This window comes from Lithobates pipiens, unplaced genomic scaffold (genome assembly GCF_037356315.1).
Source record: "Lithobates pipiens isolate NorthernLeopardFrog02 unplaced genomic scaffold, aLitPip1_a1.2 Scaffold_3, whole genome shotgun sequence".
NCBI lineage: Eukaryota > Metazoa > Chordata > Amphibia > Anura > Ranidae > Lithobates > Lithobates pipiens.
Window position 1 is genome coordinate 42,007,329 of NW_027507790.1, and position 18,100 is coordinate 42,025,428.

Sequence of the window (18,100 nt, forward strand, 5' to 3'; positions counted from 1 at the left end):
GTTTCAGCGGACAGTTTGACGGACAAGGTTTTTCGGAATTTCCGAAAAACTGTCCGCTGAAACCTTGTTTCAGCGAACAGTCCGCTCGTGTGTAGGCTTGTTCGTCAAACAAAGTTGCGCGCATGCTCAGAAAGGATTTTCACGCCGAAAGCTATAATGCAGTGTATAGGACGTCGTATTTTTCGTCCCGTCGTACGTGCCGTTCACGTCATCGCGCACGGTTTCAGCAAACTGTTCGTCCGTCGTGTGTGGCCATGTCCGTCCATGCTAAGTTTGAGCGGACTGTTTGCCGAAACTGTTTGACGGACAAAGTTGGGCGAACAGTCCCCGCGTGTGTACGCGGCCTTAAGGTGCACCCAGGGCCATCTTATTAAAATCATGGGCCCCTACCAGGGAGATGGTGACCTGTGGTGTGATATGCGCAAAGGGGGCAAGGAGTGGGTGTGGCTAAATGAGGCTACATATTGGGCGTGGCTTTGAGTCTGATTAGCAACAAAAAATACACACTTCCAGGGAATTATACCAAATTAATTTCACCCCCATACACACTGCCCCGTCTTCTCTACACACTGCCCCCCCATATACACTGAACCTCTATGTACACTGACTCTTTCCCTGTACACACGGCTCCCACTCCTTTTTGAAACTATCCCCATCCTTGTACACACTGCCCCCTGCCATACTGCCATAAATGCCTCTCCCAGCCTGCCTGTATTTATGTAAGACTTTACACAGTATTGGGGGGGGGGGGGACAGGAGGGCATAGTACAGGGGGGGTTGGAGGACACAGTAAAGGGGAGGTCAGGAGGGTACAGTATAGGTGGTATAGTGGCAGGAGTGGATAGTATAGGTGGTATAGTGGGAGGTTTGGATGGTAAAGGGTGAGGTTTGGTGGTATAGTGTCAGGTTTGGGTAGAATAGTGGAGGGTTTGGGTAGCATAGGGGGGTGTAGTGGAAGGTTTGGGTAGAATAGGTTGGTATAGTGGCAGATTTGGGTAATAAAGGTGGTATAGTGGTAGATAGGGAGGTATAGTGGCAGATATAGGTAGGGGGGTATGGTGGCAGATGTGGGTAGACAGGGAGGCATGGTAGCCAATGGGGGTAGATAGGGAGGTATAGTGGTGAATAGGGAGGTATGGTGCAGATGTAGGTATAGGGAGGTATGGTGGCAGATGTGGATAGATAGGGAGGTATAGTGGCAGATAGTGATGGCCGAACGGTTCGCCCGGCGGTCGTTTCGCGGCGAATTTCCGACATTCGCGGTCCGCACGTTCGAACGCCTTTTTCCGTCGTTCGCCGCGGCGGACTTACGTGTTTAATGTATACAAGAACTTTAACCTTTGGTGACACGTTTATCATGTGATACAGGACAGCCAATTGAGACATGACAGCACATGGACACTTGTACATTCCCCCTAACCTATAAATACACCCGATCCGGTGGCCATTTTACATTCTTTCTTCTGTTACGATAGGGACAGGTTCCTGTGTGGAGTAGGGAGAGATAAACCACTAGCTATTTGGTACACAAAAGTTCTTTTCAGGACTGGTATAGGTGTTAGGTGTTGATAGGTTTGCTGTGCTGCTGATTCTTGCAGCAGCCTGAGTGTCTTTTGTTAGTTTAGAGAAAGGGAAAGGACGGTGTATGCTACAGGGACAGCCAGATTAGTCTTTCATCATCATCATCATCATCATCATCATTAGCTGTTACTATCAAGGTCCACAAAAGAGCTGTTCCAGTAACCACTAATCGTTCTCTTTTTTTGCCAATTTGTATAGGGACAGGAAGGAAGCAGTGTTGTCAGGCAGTGAGGGTAATTTTAAAGACTTGCTGTTATTATTAGTTCCACAAAGGTTCTTTTCAGGACTGGTATCAGTGGTACAGTAATAGGCTTGTACATGTATAATATTCTTTCTTCCAAATATAGAAAGGATATTATACTTGACTGCTGCCCTTCTGCTGCAGTCTGCTAAACATTCACAACTCACTTGTTCCACAAAAGTTCTTATAAGGACTGGTAACTTGGTATAGGGTGCTACGGTACATAGGCTTGAGTGCGGTACAGTCTGCTGTTCTGTAAGGACCGCTATCGGTCCACAATAGATAGGGTTGACGTGCACCACTGCTGACCGCTGCCCTATACTGCAGCAGTCCTTCAGCGGTATAGGGACTGACGTACAGTCTGCTAATCACTAACACACAACCTGCTTGTTCCACAAAAGTTCTTATAAGGACTGGTAACTTGGTATAGGGTGCTACGGTACATAGGCTTGAGTGCGGTACAGTCTGCTGTTCTGTAAGGACCGCTATCGGTCCACAATAGATAGGGTTGACGTGCACCACTGCTGACCGCTGCCCTATACTGCAGCAGTCCTTCAGCGGTATAGGGACTGAGGTACAGTCTGCTAAACACTAATACACAACCTGCTTGGTCCACAAAAGTTCTTATAAGGACTGGTAACTTGGTATAGGGTGCTACGGTACATAGGCTTGAGTGCGGTACAGTCTGCTGTTCTGTAAGGACCGCTATCGGTCCACAATAGATAGGGTTGACGTGCACCACTGCTGACCGCTGCCCTATACTGCAGCAGTCCTTCAGCGGTATAGGGACTGACGTACAGTCTGCTAAACACTAATACACAACCTGCTTGGTCCACAAAAGTTCTTATAAGGACTGGTAACTTGGTATAGGGTGCTACGGTACATAGGCTTGAGTGCGGTACAGTCTGCTGTTCTGTAAGGACCGCTATCGGTCCACAATAGATAGGGTTGACGTGCACCACTGCTGACCGCTGCCCTATACTGCAGCAGTCCTTCAGCGGTATAGGGACTGACGTACAGTCTGCTAAACACTAATACACAACCTGCTTGGTCCACAAAAGTTCTTATAAGGACTGGTAACTTGGTATAGGGTGCTACGGTACATAGGCTTGAGTGCGGTACAGTCTGCTGTTCTGTAAGGACCGCTATAGGTCCACAATAGATAGGGTTGACGTGCACCACTGCTGACCGCTCACCTATACTGCAGCAGTCCTTCAGCGGTATAGGGACTGACGTACAGTCTGCTAATCACTAACACACAACCTGCTTGTTCCACAAAAGTTCTTATAAGGACTGGTAACTTGGTATAGGGTGCTACGGTACATAGGCTTGAGTGCGGTACAGTCTGCTGTTCTGTAAGGACCGCTATCGGTCCACAATAGATAGGGTTGACGTGCACCACTGCTGACCGCTGCCCTATACTGCAGCAGTCCTTCAGCGGTATAGGGACTGACGTACAGTCTGCTAATCACTAACACACAACCTGCTTGTTCCACAAAAGTTCTTATAAGGACTGGTAACTTGGTATAGGGTGCTACGGTACATAGGCTTGAGTGCGGTACAGTCTGCTGTTCTGTAAGGACCGCTATCGGTCCACAATAGATAGGGTTGACGTGCACCACTGCTGACCGCTGCCCTATACTGCAGCAGTCCTTCAGCGGTATAGGGACTGACGTACAGTCTGCTAAACACTAATACACAACCGGCTTGGTCCACAAAAGTTCTTATAAGGACTGGTAACTTGGTATAGGGTGCTACGGTACATAGGCTTGAGTGCGGTACAGTCTGCTGTTCTGTAAGGACCGCTATCGGTCCACAATAGATAGGGTTGACGTGCACCACTGCTGACCGCTGCCCTATACTGCAGCAGTCCTTCAGCGGTATAGGGACTGACGTACAGTCTGCTAAACACTAATACACAACCTGCTTGGTCCACAAAAGTTCTTATAAGGACTGGTAACTTGGTATAGGGTGCTACGGTACATAGGCTTGAGTGCGGTACAGTCTGCTGTTCTGTAAGGACCGCTATCGGTCCACAATAGATAGGGTTGACGTGCACCACTGCTGACCGCTGCCCTATACTGCAGCAGTCCTTCAGCGGTATAGGGACTGACGTACAGTCTGCTAAACACTAATACACAACCTGCTTGGTCCACAAAAGTTCTTATAAGGACTGGTAACTTGGTATAGGGTGCTACGGTACATAGGCTTGAGTGCGGTACAGTCTGCTGTTCTGTAAGGACCGCTATAGGTCCACAATAGATAGGGTTGACGTGCACCACTGCTGACCGCTCACCTATACTGCAGCAGTCCTTCAGCGGTATAGGGACTGACGTACAGTCTGCTAAACACTAATACACAACCTGCTTGGTCCACAAAAGTTCTTATAAGGACTGGTAACTTGGTATAGGGTGCTACGGTACATAGGCTTGAGTGCGGTACAGTCTGCTGTTCTGTAAGGACCGCTATCGGTCCACAATAGATAGGGTTGACGTGCACCACTGCTGACCGCTGCCCTATACTGCAGCAGTCCTTCAGCGGTATAGGGACTGACGTACAGTCTGCTAAACACTAATACACAACCTGCTTGGTCCACAAAAGTTCTTATAAGGACTGGTAACTTGGTATAGGGTGCTACGGTACATAGGCTTGAGTGCGGTACAGTCTGCTGTTCTGTAAGGACCGCTATAGGTCCACAATAGATAGGGTTGACGTGCACCACTGCTGACCGCTCACCTATACTGCAGCAGTCCTTCAGCGGTATAGGGACTGACGTACAGTCTGCTAATCACGAACACACAACCTGCTTGTTCCACAAAAGTTCTTATAAGGACTGGTAACTTGGTATAGGGTGCTACGGTACATAGGCTTGAGTGCGGTACAGTCTGCTGTTCTGTAAGGACCGCTATCGGTCCACAATAGATAGGGTTGACGTGCACCACTGCTGACCGCTGCCCTATACTGCAGCAGTCCTTCAGCGGTATAGGGACTGACGTACAGTCTGCTAATCACTAACACACAACCTGCTTGTTCCACAAAAGTTCTTATAAGGACTGGTAACTTGGTATAGGGTGCTACGGTACATAGGCTTGAGTGCGGTACAGTCTGCTGTTCTGTAAGGACCGCTATCGGTCCACAATAGATAGGGTTGACGTGCACCACTGCTGACCGCTGCCCTATACTGCAGCAGTCCTTCAGCGGTATAGGGACTGACGTACAGTCTGCTAAACACTAATACACAACCTGCTTGGTCCACAAAAGTTCTTATAAGGACTGGTAACTTGGTATAGGGTGCTACGGTACATAGGCTTGAGTGCGGTACAGTCTGCTGTTCTGTAAGGACCGCTATCGGTCCACAATAGATAGGGTTGACGTGCACCACTGCTGACCGCTGCCCTATACTGCAGCAGTCCTTCAGCGGTATAGGGACTGACGTACAGTCTGCTAATCACTAACACACAACCTGCTTGTTCCACAAAAGTTCTTATAAGGACTGGTAACTTGGTATAGGGTGCTACGGTACATAGGCTTGAGTGCGGTACAGTCTGCTGTTCTGTAAGGACCGCTATCGGTCCACAATAGATAGGGTTGACGTGCACCACTGCTGACCGCTGCCCTATACTGCAGCAGTCCTTCAGCGGTATAGGGACTGACGTACAGTCTGCTAATCACTAACACACAACCTGCTTGTTCCACAAAAGTTCTTATAAGGACTGGTAACTTGGTATAGGGTGCTACGGTACATAGGCTTGAGTGCGGTACAGTCTGCTGTTCTGTAAGGACCGCTATCGGTCCACAATAGATAGGGTTGACGTGCACCACTGCTGACCGCTGCCCTATACTGCAGCAGTCCTTCAGCGGTATAGGGACTGACGTACAGTCTGCTAAACACTAATACACAACCTGCTTGGTCCACAAAAGTTCTTATAAGGACTGGTAACTTGGTATAGGGTGCTACGGTACATAGGCTTGAGTGCGGTACAGTCTGCTGTTCTGTAAGGACCGCTATCGGTCCACAATAGATAGGGTTGACGTGCACCACTGCTGACCGCTGCCCTATACTGCAGCAGTCCTTCAGCGGTATAGGGACTGACGTACAGTCTGCTAAACACTAATACACAACCTGCTTGGTCCACAAAAGTTCTTATAAGGACTGGTAACTTGGTATAGGGTGCTACGGTACATAGGCTTGAGTGCGGTACAGTCTGCTGTTCTGTAAGGACCGCTATCGGTCCACAATAGATAGGGTTGACGTGCACCACTGCTGACCGCTGCCCTATACTGCAGCAGTCCTTCAGCGGTATAGGGACTGACGTACAGTCTGCTAAACACTAATACACAACCTGCTTGGTCCACAAAAGTTCTTATAAGGACTGGTAACTTGGTATAGGGTGCTACGGTACATAGGCTTGAGTGCGGTACAGTCTGCTGTTCTGTAAGGACCGCTATAGGTCCACAATAGATAGGGTTGACGTGCACCACTGCTGACCGCTCACCTATACTGCAGCAGTCCTTCAGCGGTATAGGGACTGACGTACAGTCTGCTAAACACTAATACACAACCTGCTTGGTCCACAAAAGTTCTTATAAGGACTGGTAACTTGGTATAGGGTGCTACGGTACATAGGCTTGAGTGCGGTACAGTCTGCTGTTCTGTAAGGACCGCTATCGGTCCACAATAGATAGGGTTGACGTGCACCACTGCTGACCGCTGCCCTATACTGCAGCAGTCCTTCAGCGGTATAGGGACTGACGTACAGTCTGCTAAACACTAATACACAACCTGCTTGGTCCACAAAAGTTCTTATAAGGACTGGTAACTTGGTATAGGGTGCTACGGTACATAGGCTTGAGTGCGGTACAGTCTGCTGTTCTGTAAGGACCGCTATAGGTCCACAATAGATAGGGTTGACGTGCACCACTGCTGACCGCTCACCTATACTGCAGCAGTCCTTCAGCGGTATAGGGACTAAGAGTTTTGTCACAGGGTCATTTAAAAAATGACATGCAGAGGAAGAGGCAGGCCCTTCCGCAGGGGTGGTAGGGGTAGGGCAGGAGCAACAGGCTTGAGCCAAAGTGGGAAGTTGCAGAAGGTGCGTTCAATTACTTTAAAGGATGCACCAGACTTGGTTGAGTGGCTCGCTCAGCCTTACTCTTCTGCACCCTCCTCATCCTCTCGATCTGCACCCTCTTCTTCACTCTCTGCTATGTGCACCCCCAAAGACACTACCACCAACAACACGACCACCACCACCACCACCACATACCTTCCGCTTGAGTCACTGGAATTATTTTCCGATCCATATCAAGAGGACATTTCTGATGCGCAGCCACTCTTGGTATTGGATCAGGAAGAGGAGGTAGCAACAAGCGCTACTCAGCAGTCTGACGCCAGTACCCAGATCAGCCCAAGGAGGAGGTTGGTCCCCGGTGTTGCTGCCTACTCCGAGATCTCTACTTATAGCGGTGGGGAAGGTGACGTTGATGATGACGTGTCTAGTGATGTCACGTGGGTGCCCACAAGAGAGGAAGAGGAGGGGAGTTCAGAGGGAGATATGGACCAGCAGATAGGGAGGAGAAGCAGCAATGACTTACATTGCACAGCAGGGACAAAGCAGACTGCAAATGTATCAGGAGCGAGTCATCGACCATGTACGGTCACATCTGGCGCTCCCAGGACACCGGCACATGGCTCCGCAGTGTGGGCTTTTTTTAACGTGTCCGCTGCTGACAATAGCGTTGCCATCTGCAATCTTTGCAGTCAACGCGTTAGTCGCGGTAAGCCCAATACTCACCTAGGGACGACCGCCTTAAGAAGGCACATGAGCAGCCATCACCGAGCCCAGTGGGAGCAACGGAACACACAAAGCCACACTGCAGGCTCTCACCGTCCAGCCTCGTCTTCTACTTCTCCTTCTCCTCTCTCCTCACAATTGTCCTCCACTCCACCTTCCATCACGCCAAGCTCACATTTTTCTGCAAAAAGGCAGGCTTCCGTGGGCCTAATGTTTGAGCGTAAAAAAATGATGATGCCGGATAACCCTCTTGCCCAACGGTTGGCGGCTGGCTTGTCAGAACTCATAGCCCGCCAACTACTGCCATATAAACTGGTGGACTCGGAGGCCTTTCGCAAATTTGTGGCCATTGGAACACCACAATGGAAGGTCCCAGGAAGGAAGTATTTCTCAGAGAAGGGCATCCCAGAGCTATATGGCCATGTTCAGCGGCAAGTGAATGTATCTCTGGCACACAGTGTCGGTGCCAAGATACATCTGACCACAGACACGTGGTCTAGCAAACACGGGCAGGGAAGGTATATCAGTTTTACTGCCCACTGGGTGAACCTTCTGACGGCCGTCAAGCATGTAACCCGTGGCACCCGTGTAGATTTGGTTTTACCGCCACGGATTGCATGCAGGCCTGACTCTTCTTCTCCTCCTCCTACTCCATCCTCCTCCCTCTCCTCCTCAGCTGCCTCCTCCTTTTCCGCTGCTAGCGTCTCTTCCACTGCACCGCCCAAGCTCCCCAGAACCTATTCCACATGCCAGGTGAGACGTTGCCATGCCGTGCTGCGTCTGTTGTGCCTGGAAGCAAAGAGCCACACTGGCCCGGCACTCCTTTCAGCTTTGCGTTCACAGGCAGATGAGTGGCTAACACCGCTCAATTTGACAGTTGGTAAAGTGGTGTGTGACAACGGTGCCAATCTGCTTAGCGCATTGAAACAGGGCAAAATCACGCACGTGCCGTGCATGGCACACGTCTTAAACTTGGTCGTGCAGCGATTCCTTGTCAAATACCCTGGGGTCCAGGACATCTTGCGGCAGGCAAGGAAAATCTCGGCCCATTTCAGAAGATCTTACACGGCCATGGCTCGCCTTGCTGACATTCAGCGGCGACACCATCTGCCGGTCAGACGTCTTATTTGCGATTGCCCGACGCGATGGAACTCAACCTTCTATATGCTTGATAGGCTGCTCCAGCAGAAACGTGCAGTTAACGTCTACCTGTATGAACTCTGCGAAAGAAACGGTTCTGGGGAGCTGGGTTTTTTTTCACCGCGCCAGTGGCTGCTCATGCGCGACACATGCAGACTTCTGCGGCCATTTGAGGAGATCACCAAACTGGTCAGTCGCAGCCATGGCGCCATCAGTGACATGGTACCTTATGCCTTCTTTCTGGAGCGTGCATTGCGTCGTGTCATTGATCAGGCTGTGGAGGAGCAGGAGCGGGAAGATGAGGAAGTCGCAATGCTGGATGAATTCCCAGGGGGGGCTACTCTATCTGAGACAAGTCAACAACAGGAGTCTGATGAGGAGTCAGAGGAGGATGGTGCCGGGGCGGATGAGCAGGAGCAAGAAGAGCATGCTTTAAACCTTTCTGGGATCCCTGTTGTGCGTGGATGGGGAGAGGAGAATGAAGAGGACGACATTATCCTGGATGATGAGCAGGAGCCAGGCCACCACACCGCTTCCACTTTAGTGCAAATGGGGGCCTTCATGCTCCAGTGTTTTAATAGGGACCCCCGTATAAAAAGCATGAGGGTCAAGGACCAGTACTGGGTGGCAACGTACTTAGACCCCCGGTACAAACACAAAATGGCGGAAATGTTACCGCCGTCGCAGAGGGCTGTCAGAATGCAGCACTTCCAGGCCTTGCTTCGAGAAATGCTGCATTCTGCTTTTGCGTGCGCTGGCAGAGGAGCAATTCCCACTCCCAGAGAAGGATTTGCGGGTACCAATCCAACAGCGCCTGCAAGAAGAGGCCGGTTTGAAGATGTGTTGGTGACTTCGGATATGAGGTCATTCTTTCAGCCGACCCATCGACAGGTGTCATCCGGATCCAGCATCAGGGAACGCCTAGACCGTCAGGTGTCCGACTACATTGGGTTAACGGCCGATGTGGACGCTCTGAGGAGTGATGAACCCCTAGACTACTGGGTGGGCAGGCTTGACCTCTGGCCAGAGCTTGCCCAATTTGCAATCGAACTGTTGGCTTGCCCCTCATCCAGTGTCCTGTCCGAAAGGACGTTCAGCGCAGCAGGGGGGATTGTGACCGATAAGCGTACTCGCCTAGCTCACCACAGTGTTAACTACCTCACATTTCTAAAAATGAATGAGGCATGGATCTCGGAGGAATTCAACACATGTGACCAGTAGACCATGTATATGTCTATAAACTATTTTTTTAATCAAGCACACAGACCTTCTTAATTCATTTGGCTCACTTCCTTGACCCAAAAAAGCACACCGTACTATATGCCCCTACCCTCCTCTTTGAAGAGGTTGAGCGGTGTCATATTTCTACTGGGGCTGCTTATGATATCCCTGTGCTGTGCTGACTTCCTCCTGGGGGTTCTTATTATGAAGGGATCACACTATCCCTGTGCTGTGCTGACTTCCTCCTGGGGCTGCTTACGGTGCTGCTGTCAGTGCTGTATGTCACGGTGCTGCTGTCAGCGCTGTATGTCACGGTGCTGCTGTCAGCGCTGTATGTCACGGTGCTGCTGTCAGCGCTGTATGTCACGGTGCTGCTGTCAGCGCTGTATGTCACGGTGCTGCTGTCAGCGCTGTATGTCACGGTGCTGCTGTCAGCGCTGTATGTCACGGTGCTGCTGTCAGCGCTGTATGTCACGGTGCTGCTGTCAGCGCTGTATGTCACGGTGCTGCTGTCAGCGCTGTATGTCACGGTGCTGCTGTCAGCGCTGTATGTCACGGTGCTGCTGTCAGCGCTGTATGTCACGGTGCTGCTGTCAGCGCTGTATGTCACGGTGCTGCTGTCAGCGCTGTATGTCACGGTGCTGCTGTCAGTGCTCTGTATTACGGTGCTGCTGTCAGATGCCTCTATCACGGTGCATGTGTCATTCCGGTATGTCACGCTGCTGGTGATCATCTCCTGCACCCTCTTCTTTGCCTACCCTGGTCCCTGACCTTCCCTCTCCTCCATTGCCTTCATTAGCTCCATAGTCCTGAATTGTTAGAACAATTTCCCAAATAAAATAAAAATGCTTGTAGTTATCGATCCCAAATTCACCTCATACATGTATTATGTCATTGTCCAGATGGTGGGACTACGTTTTACCCCCTAATAATTACCACGTGGCCGCAAATTCGACATGAAGGTTTGCAAAGTTCGCCTCCCATTGAAGTCAATGGGGCCCGCGGCGAACGTTCTGTTTCGCGAACGTTTGGGTCCGTTCGCATTTCGCGTTCGCGAAACGTCCCGTCGGAAGTTCGTCCATCACTAGTGGCAGATGTGGGTAGATAGGGAGGTATAGTGGTAGGTTTGGGTAGTATAGTGAAATATTGGAAGTTAGTGCAGTATGTAGTGACGTGCTCAGGTGGACCTATGCCTAAAAAAAAGTCAGCTTTTTGGATGTGGAGAGGTGGATTTGATGGGACCATGGCAGTCTCTGACTTGGACTCATTAACCGTCCGCTCATCCCATACAAGCCATCAAGAAGGATCCTGTACCCCAGCCGTTACCCCAAAAAACAGATGGGGGACACACGAAAGGGGCCGCAACAGAGGAGGAGAAAGACACGCCGGGGAGAAAAGAAAAAGATCAACTGGGGATTGGAAGAGATATCCGTCCAGAGTGTGGACACAGGAGAAATAACTGACCCCTGTAATGTCTTAAAATTTTCTGATAAAAATACTAACGCAAAGGGAGATCACACTTTTGTCCAATGGTTTGAATTGTTGCCCCAACAGATACTTTAACCTTTTTGATACAATTTTAGACGTTAATACATTTTGTGAGAAATCTCACCATTAAAAAGCATTATTTCTTGGCAGAAAATAAGGATGATTCAGAGGTTGCTGCTACTACTCGTGATGACTGTCCACAGCTTTCTTTTGGGGATCTGTGTGCTGTCAGGGACTTAGATTTGGCTTTTGAGTGTGCTGACTGCAGTATGGGACATACTTGTGAATATACTATTGGTTCAGTATCTCTCAAAACCAGATCAGATTTCTACCCAGTCAATTCTCTGGGGCTTCAAGGGGGCCATTCCCTGGCTTGACAATCTCTCTAAACATAAGAGGTTGGCTTTAAGGAATTTGGAAGAAGACAAATCGATAGTTATTTGTAATTCAGACAAAGGAGTGGTCATGAATGCAGATTATTATCTGAATGAGACAGCGAGGCAGTCTCCCTGATACCAGAGTATCCTACGCTCCCCACTTTTTATCATCTTCCTAAAACTCCTAAGGGGTTAACCCCCTAAAGTGTAGACCCAATATAGCTGGGATCACTTCACTAAATGAAAGGTTTGGACAGTGGCTTGATGGGCATCTATAGCCTTTAGCCACAGAATTACCTTGATACCTTAAAGATACCAATCATCTTACAGATTATGCAGAATTTTTCTTTGGAATGAAGATTACTTGTGATGTCACAAGCTTATATTCCTTCATACCCCATGGTCTAGTGATATATTATTATTATTATTCAGGATTTATATAGCGCCAACAGTTTGCGCAGCGCTTTACAATATGAGGGTAGACAGTACACTTACAATACAAATCAATACAGGAGGGATCAGAGGGCCCTGCTCGTTAGAGCTTACAATCTAGAAGGGAGGGTCAAGTTGAAACAAAAGGTAATAACTGTGGGGGGATGAGCTGATGGAGAAAATGAAAATACAGTTAGGTGGGGGTAGGGTAGGCTTCTCTGAAGAGAAGTGTTTTCAGGGATCGTCTAAAAGCTAATAAAGTAGGAGATAAGCGGACAGATTGGGGTAGGGCATTCCATAGGATTGGGGAGGCTTTGGAAAAGTCCTGGAGGCGAGTATGGGAGGAGGTGATGAGGGAGCTAGAGAGCAGGAGGTCTTGAGAGGAACGAAGAGGACGAGTAGGTTGGTATTTAGAGACTAAGCTAGTGATGTAGCTGGGGGCAGAGTTGTGGATGGCTTTGTATGTAATTGTTAGTATTTTGAATTTAATTCTTTGGCTGAGCGGAAGCCAGTGGAGGGATTGACAGAGAGGAGTAGCAGACACCGAGCGATTGGTAAGGTGGATGAGTCTGGCAGCGGCATTCATAATGGATTGAAGAGGTGATAGACTATGTAGAGGTAAGCCAATGAGAAGGGAGTTGCAGTAGTCGAGGCGGGAGATGACCAGCGAGTGAATTAAGAGCTTTGTTGTCTCATTGGTTAGAAAGGGGCGTATTTTGGAGATGTTGCGGAGGTTGAGGCGGCAGGATTTGGACAGTGATTGGATGTGTTGCTTGAAGGAGAGTTCAGAGTCCAGGACTACACCTAGAACCTTGGCATGTGGGGATGGGCTTATGGTTGTGCCATCAATTTTGACAGTGAGATCAGGGGAAGGGGCATATGGGGGAGGAAAAATTATAAGTTCGGTTTTGGATAGATTGATTTTGAGGAAGTGGTGTGACATCCAGACTGATATATCTGATAGTAAATTAGTGATACGTGAGGAGACAGAGGGAGTGAGCTGAGGGGTAGAGAAATAGATCTGGGTGTCGTCAGCATAGAGGTGGTATTGGAAGCCGTGGGAGGCTATCAGTTGACCCAGGGAGGAGGTATAGATTGAAAATAGGAGTGGTCCAAGAACAGACCCTTGGGGGACCCCAACAGAGAAAGGAAGAGGAGAGGAGGAAGTAGAGTTGTAAGAAACGCTAAAGGTGCGGTTGGATAAGTAGGAAGAGAACCATCGTAGAGTAAGGTCACGGAGACCAAAGGTGTGGAGTTTTTTGAGAAGGAGGGGGTGGTCAACCGTATCAGAGGCAGCAGAGAGGTCCAGGAGGAGGAGTACAGAATAATGTCGTTTGGTTTTGGCCGTTAGTAGATCGTTTGTTAGTTTTAGGAGAGCAGTTTCTGTGGAGTGTTGAGGACGAAATCCAGACTGAAGGGGATCAAGAAGGCTATTATCAGCGAGGTGGTCACTCAGTCGGTTGTAGACCAGACGTTCGAGTAGTTTGGATAAAAAGGGGAGCAAGGAGATGGGGCGTAGGTTGTTAGGATTGGATGGGTCCAGTGAGGGTTTTTTAAGTATGGGTTTGACAAGTGCATGTTTTAGAGAGTTGGGGAAGATGCCAGAAGAGAGGGAGAGATTGAAGATGTGAGTTAGAGAGTGTAGCATAGAGTCAGACGGTGAACGCAGCATTTGTGAGGGAACAGGATCTAGAGGGCAGGTGGTAAGGTGGACATTACCAAGTAGTTTAGCAACTTCGTCTATAGTGGTGGGGTTGAAGGAGGGAAGTAATGATTGTGCCTGTGGGCATGATGTGTAAAGCGTGGAGGGTATCAGAACAGTAGAAATCTCCACGCGAATTGTATCAATCTTCTGTTTGAAGTGATATAGGCGTTTTCCTTTTATCTGGAAACATACACTGATCTTCACGTTGAATACCATACCTATATTTTGGAGATATAAGAATACTTATTGGCACATAACTATTTTGTGTTTGATGGGGTGTTGTACCTTCAGAGATATGGGCCCGCGATGGGGGCCACGTTTTCATCATCCTGGCGAACCTTTACTTGGGTTGGGGGGAACAGTCCCGCATCTTTGGAGTTGAGAACACCTGTAGATCACAGATGAGAATGGTGGCCATCAATGGCATTGATATGCTCAAACATTACTGGAATATTTGAATACTAATAACAAGAACCTGGTGTTCACAGGTCAGGCAAACACCAGGGACATCTGTTTTTTGGATGTACTGTAGGTCTTGTGGGTGAAAGACTGTCAGTACTACCCTATATAGGAAACCGTTATCTGATGAATACACTACTTTTAGCCCAGTCGGGATATCCCAAAAATACCATTAAAGGCATCCCCATAGGACAATTCCTGCGATTAAAACGTATTTGTAGCAATGAATCACAATTTAATAAGAAAGCTAGTGCTCTATATAAACGGTTTCTAGATAGGGTTTACCCGGAGTAGATGCTCAATAGAGCTGTTAATATTGCTACAAGTAAAAGTAGGGAAGATTTATGGAATAAAAATAGGAGTAAGAATTTAGATTCCCCAAAAAAACGAATTATCTTTAGCTACTCAGTTCAGCATGGAATTGAATGATGTTAGAGCCAAAAGTAACAGATATTTACCTATCCTTTATATGGATGAGATATGTGCAAACATTCTACGAAATGGGATCAATATAGTATCCAGAAGGACACCAACATTAGGCCAATCCTTGTCACCCAGCTTTTATGACAATAAAGTTAAATCTCAGTCATTTACATGGCTACATTTCAAAGGAAATTTTAAGTGTGGATCACAGGGCTGTCTTTGTTGTAGCCATATTTTGGGGGGGCAATATGTTTAGAGCATCATCAAATCAAAGATAATTTGAGATCAAGTCATTGTTTAATTGTACTACTAATTATCTTATATATTTGGTCACTTGCAGTGTTTGTTATGTCCAGTATGTGGCTACAACCACAAGACAATTGAGAGACTGCTTCTATGAGCATGTTCACAGTGTAGTAAAAAATAAAGGTACCAACACAGCAAAACACTTTAGGGAGTGTCACGATGGTGACACATCTGCAATGAAAGTAAGGTTATAGAGAAGGTACGAGTGCCTAAGGGGGGGGGGGGGGGGCTGATGTCTTTCATATGTTGCGCCGGAGGGAGGTTTTCTGGATCTTTAGGCTCTAAACTTGCATTCCTTCAGAATGGGGCATCAGTCACTATTACCATTAAAATTAATCATCTGATATAAAAGAAATAGGACACTATGTTATGAAATATGGTTGCAGTCTCTATATTAGTTGGCATATATGGTCCCAATGGTTTTATATGTATTGGAGTGGATCTGCAAGGTGAATGAGATCAAGGAAGCCAAGGATTGGATTGCAACCTGCAAAGCAACTTGTGAGCGATTCACCAGCATCTGGGTATTATGGCTAGACCACATCTACAATTCAGGATGAGTATCATCCAGTTTGGACTTGGCATTGCTAGAATTGGTGGAACCATCCCTTAGATGGCATATTCAGCTTCAACAGCAATGAGACAAGGCTTACCTTTTGTGACTGATATGGCCATTTCTTAACACCCCCACTCTTTCTTTTTTTTTTCCCCTCTCCTTTTTATTGTCTGCTATTATTTTTGCTTTTACAGAGTGACAGATTTGGTGTGAGCAACTGTAATTTTTATGAGAGTTAAGGTATGCACCTGTTCTTCTTTTTACTCTTTTTGTTCTCTTCCTCCTTAGGTCATAAAATATGTTCTCCTATTTCTGATATTTGCTTTTTATATATATATATTTTTTTTTTAAATGCATGGGATTGACAGGCCGAATTAATGTCTTACTATCGTGGGGGAGGTCACCTCCTATGAAAATGATGCTGATTCTCCTCTTCAATATTCTGACATGCCCTAGAGTGGCTCTCATAGTGGTGACATGCTGGGGAAGGTTAGAGGGGGGGCCTTTTGTGCCCCCCCTTCCCCTGTATTTGATCTAGGGGAGGGCTACTTAGAATGTAAACTAATGCCTTTCTGGGTTTTCTTTATTTATGTTCTTATGTACTAAGTCTGGATTATGGGTTTCCTTTTGGGACCCTTTAATGCACGAGTCAGTAGTTATGTATTCCTGGATGCCCCTAACTTCCTCAGATGAGAGCCCTATTGTTCTAATGTCTTTAAAACCATTTTCCTGTCTTTATCATTTGTGTGTATATATAGATATAGATATACATGTACAATAGATAGATGGAGACAAAGAGAGATATTGTACATGTCCTCAATAAGCTTGTATATCAACTCTCTTGGATATGTTTGAAATGACATGTTATTTTGTCTTTGTCTTAAATAAAGATTAGATATAAAAAAAATAAACTCAACTGACCACATGAGTATAATCACCCCAACACCACTATATATATATATATATATATATATATTGCTCTGGCAACAATCTTAGTGGATTTCCAATCAAATGACACCTTATGCCACGTACACACGAGCGGAATGTCCTGTCGTACGTGCTGTACGTCACCAGGTTCTTGACGATCGGACTTTGGTGTGATCGTGTGTACGCAAGACAGTTTCAGCAGAATTGCATCGGGAAAGCCTTCAGAGTTTATTCTGACGGGAAAACCAGTCGTGTGTACAAGGCATAAGTGACAATGGGTGAAAATAGAGTGGATGAATCACCCCAATGGGGACACAGACATCAATAAAACCCTGACAGGGGTTTTAAATCTTCACCAATTAAACTAAAACAAAGTATTGACTATAGAGTAACTCTGACAGAAATGCTAAATATTATCCAGCTATTAATATTACAGGTACAAACAGAAAATGTCAGTAATCCATTAAAAGGTCCATAAATGTGTGTGATAAGACATATGGCACTAGGACAACCTTACATTTTGAATGAGCTTTCAATGTACATAAGCATACAAAATAATGCATCTGCATTTTTTTGCCAATATAGTGCACCCCAATGCATATAATATTCACACACGTGCATTTTTGCTTACTGCATATCTGCATTTAGGTACCATTCAAAATACATGGTTGGCAGCGAATCAAACTTATACCAGCATATTACCAAGCACTGTGGTAATGACCATTTTATTGCTTGTTACCACAATGGAATAAGATAAGTATAACCTAAAGCTATATAGAAGAAATTGCGTAGCACCAAAAAAATTATTAATGTATCAGTTTATCATAAATGAAACACAACTATGTGAATAGTCATCAGATGATATTTGGCCACAATTCCTAGTTTAGGCCTCCACAATAAAGCCGTATCACATCAGGGCTTAGAACATATACTGAGAGATGCGTTTAATTAACCATGCTTTGTACAATACCAACTGTATTCCCAGAGTATACATTCTGTCTTTCTGCTATTTACCAGTCCGCATTGGCCTATTCATACTTTCACTCTTCAAGCGCTATCTTTTTTCACTGTAACCTTGTTATTTTTCCTGTTAAAACCAATTAACATTATTGAACGAAAACGCAGCATTTTTGCTTGTACATGATTTGATGCTAAAATAAGCAGAGCTTCCCCTCATTTCAGATCTTCCCCTCAGATCTAAAGCATCTGCACTTCCAAGTGCACTTGCAGTGCACAGGGGATTTGCCTTTAGTAAATCAACCCTGATGCATGATCCACATCAAAGCAAGAATCTACATTTGTCCGCAATTGCACTTATGGAAAATGGTTAAAAGTCAATAACAAAAAAGGTTACAGTTAGTGGCCTGGTTCTCATGACATGTGGCTGATTTTCTACCTTACAATGGTTACACTGGACCATGCGGACAAATTGGACATTGGGGGTTATTT

The 18,100-nt window shown here is 46.8% G+C and overlaps 1 protein-coding gene across 2 annotated transcripts in view; it reads left to right on the forward strand.

Annotated features, from left to right (window-relative positions):
* GGT1 (gamma-glutamyltransferase 1) overlaps nucleotides 1-18,100 on the forward strand; it is a 266,175-nt gene that overhangs the window by 172,023 nt on the left and 76,052 nt on the right. The gene's annotated exons all lie outside the window — the stretch shown is intronic.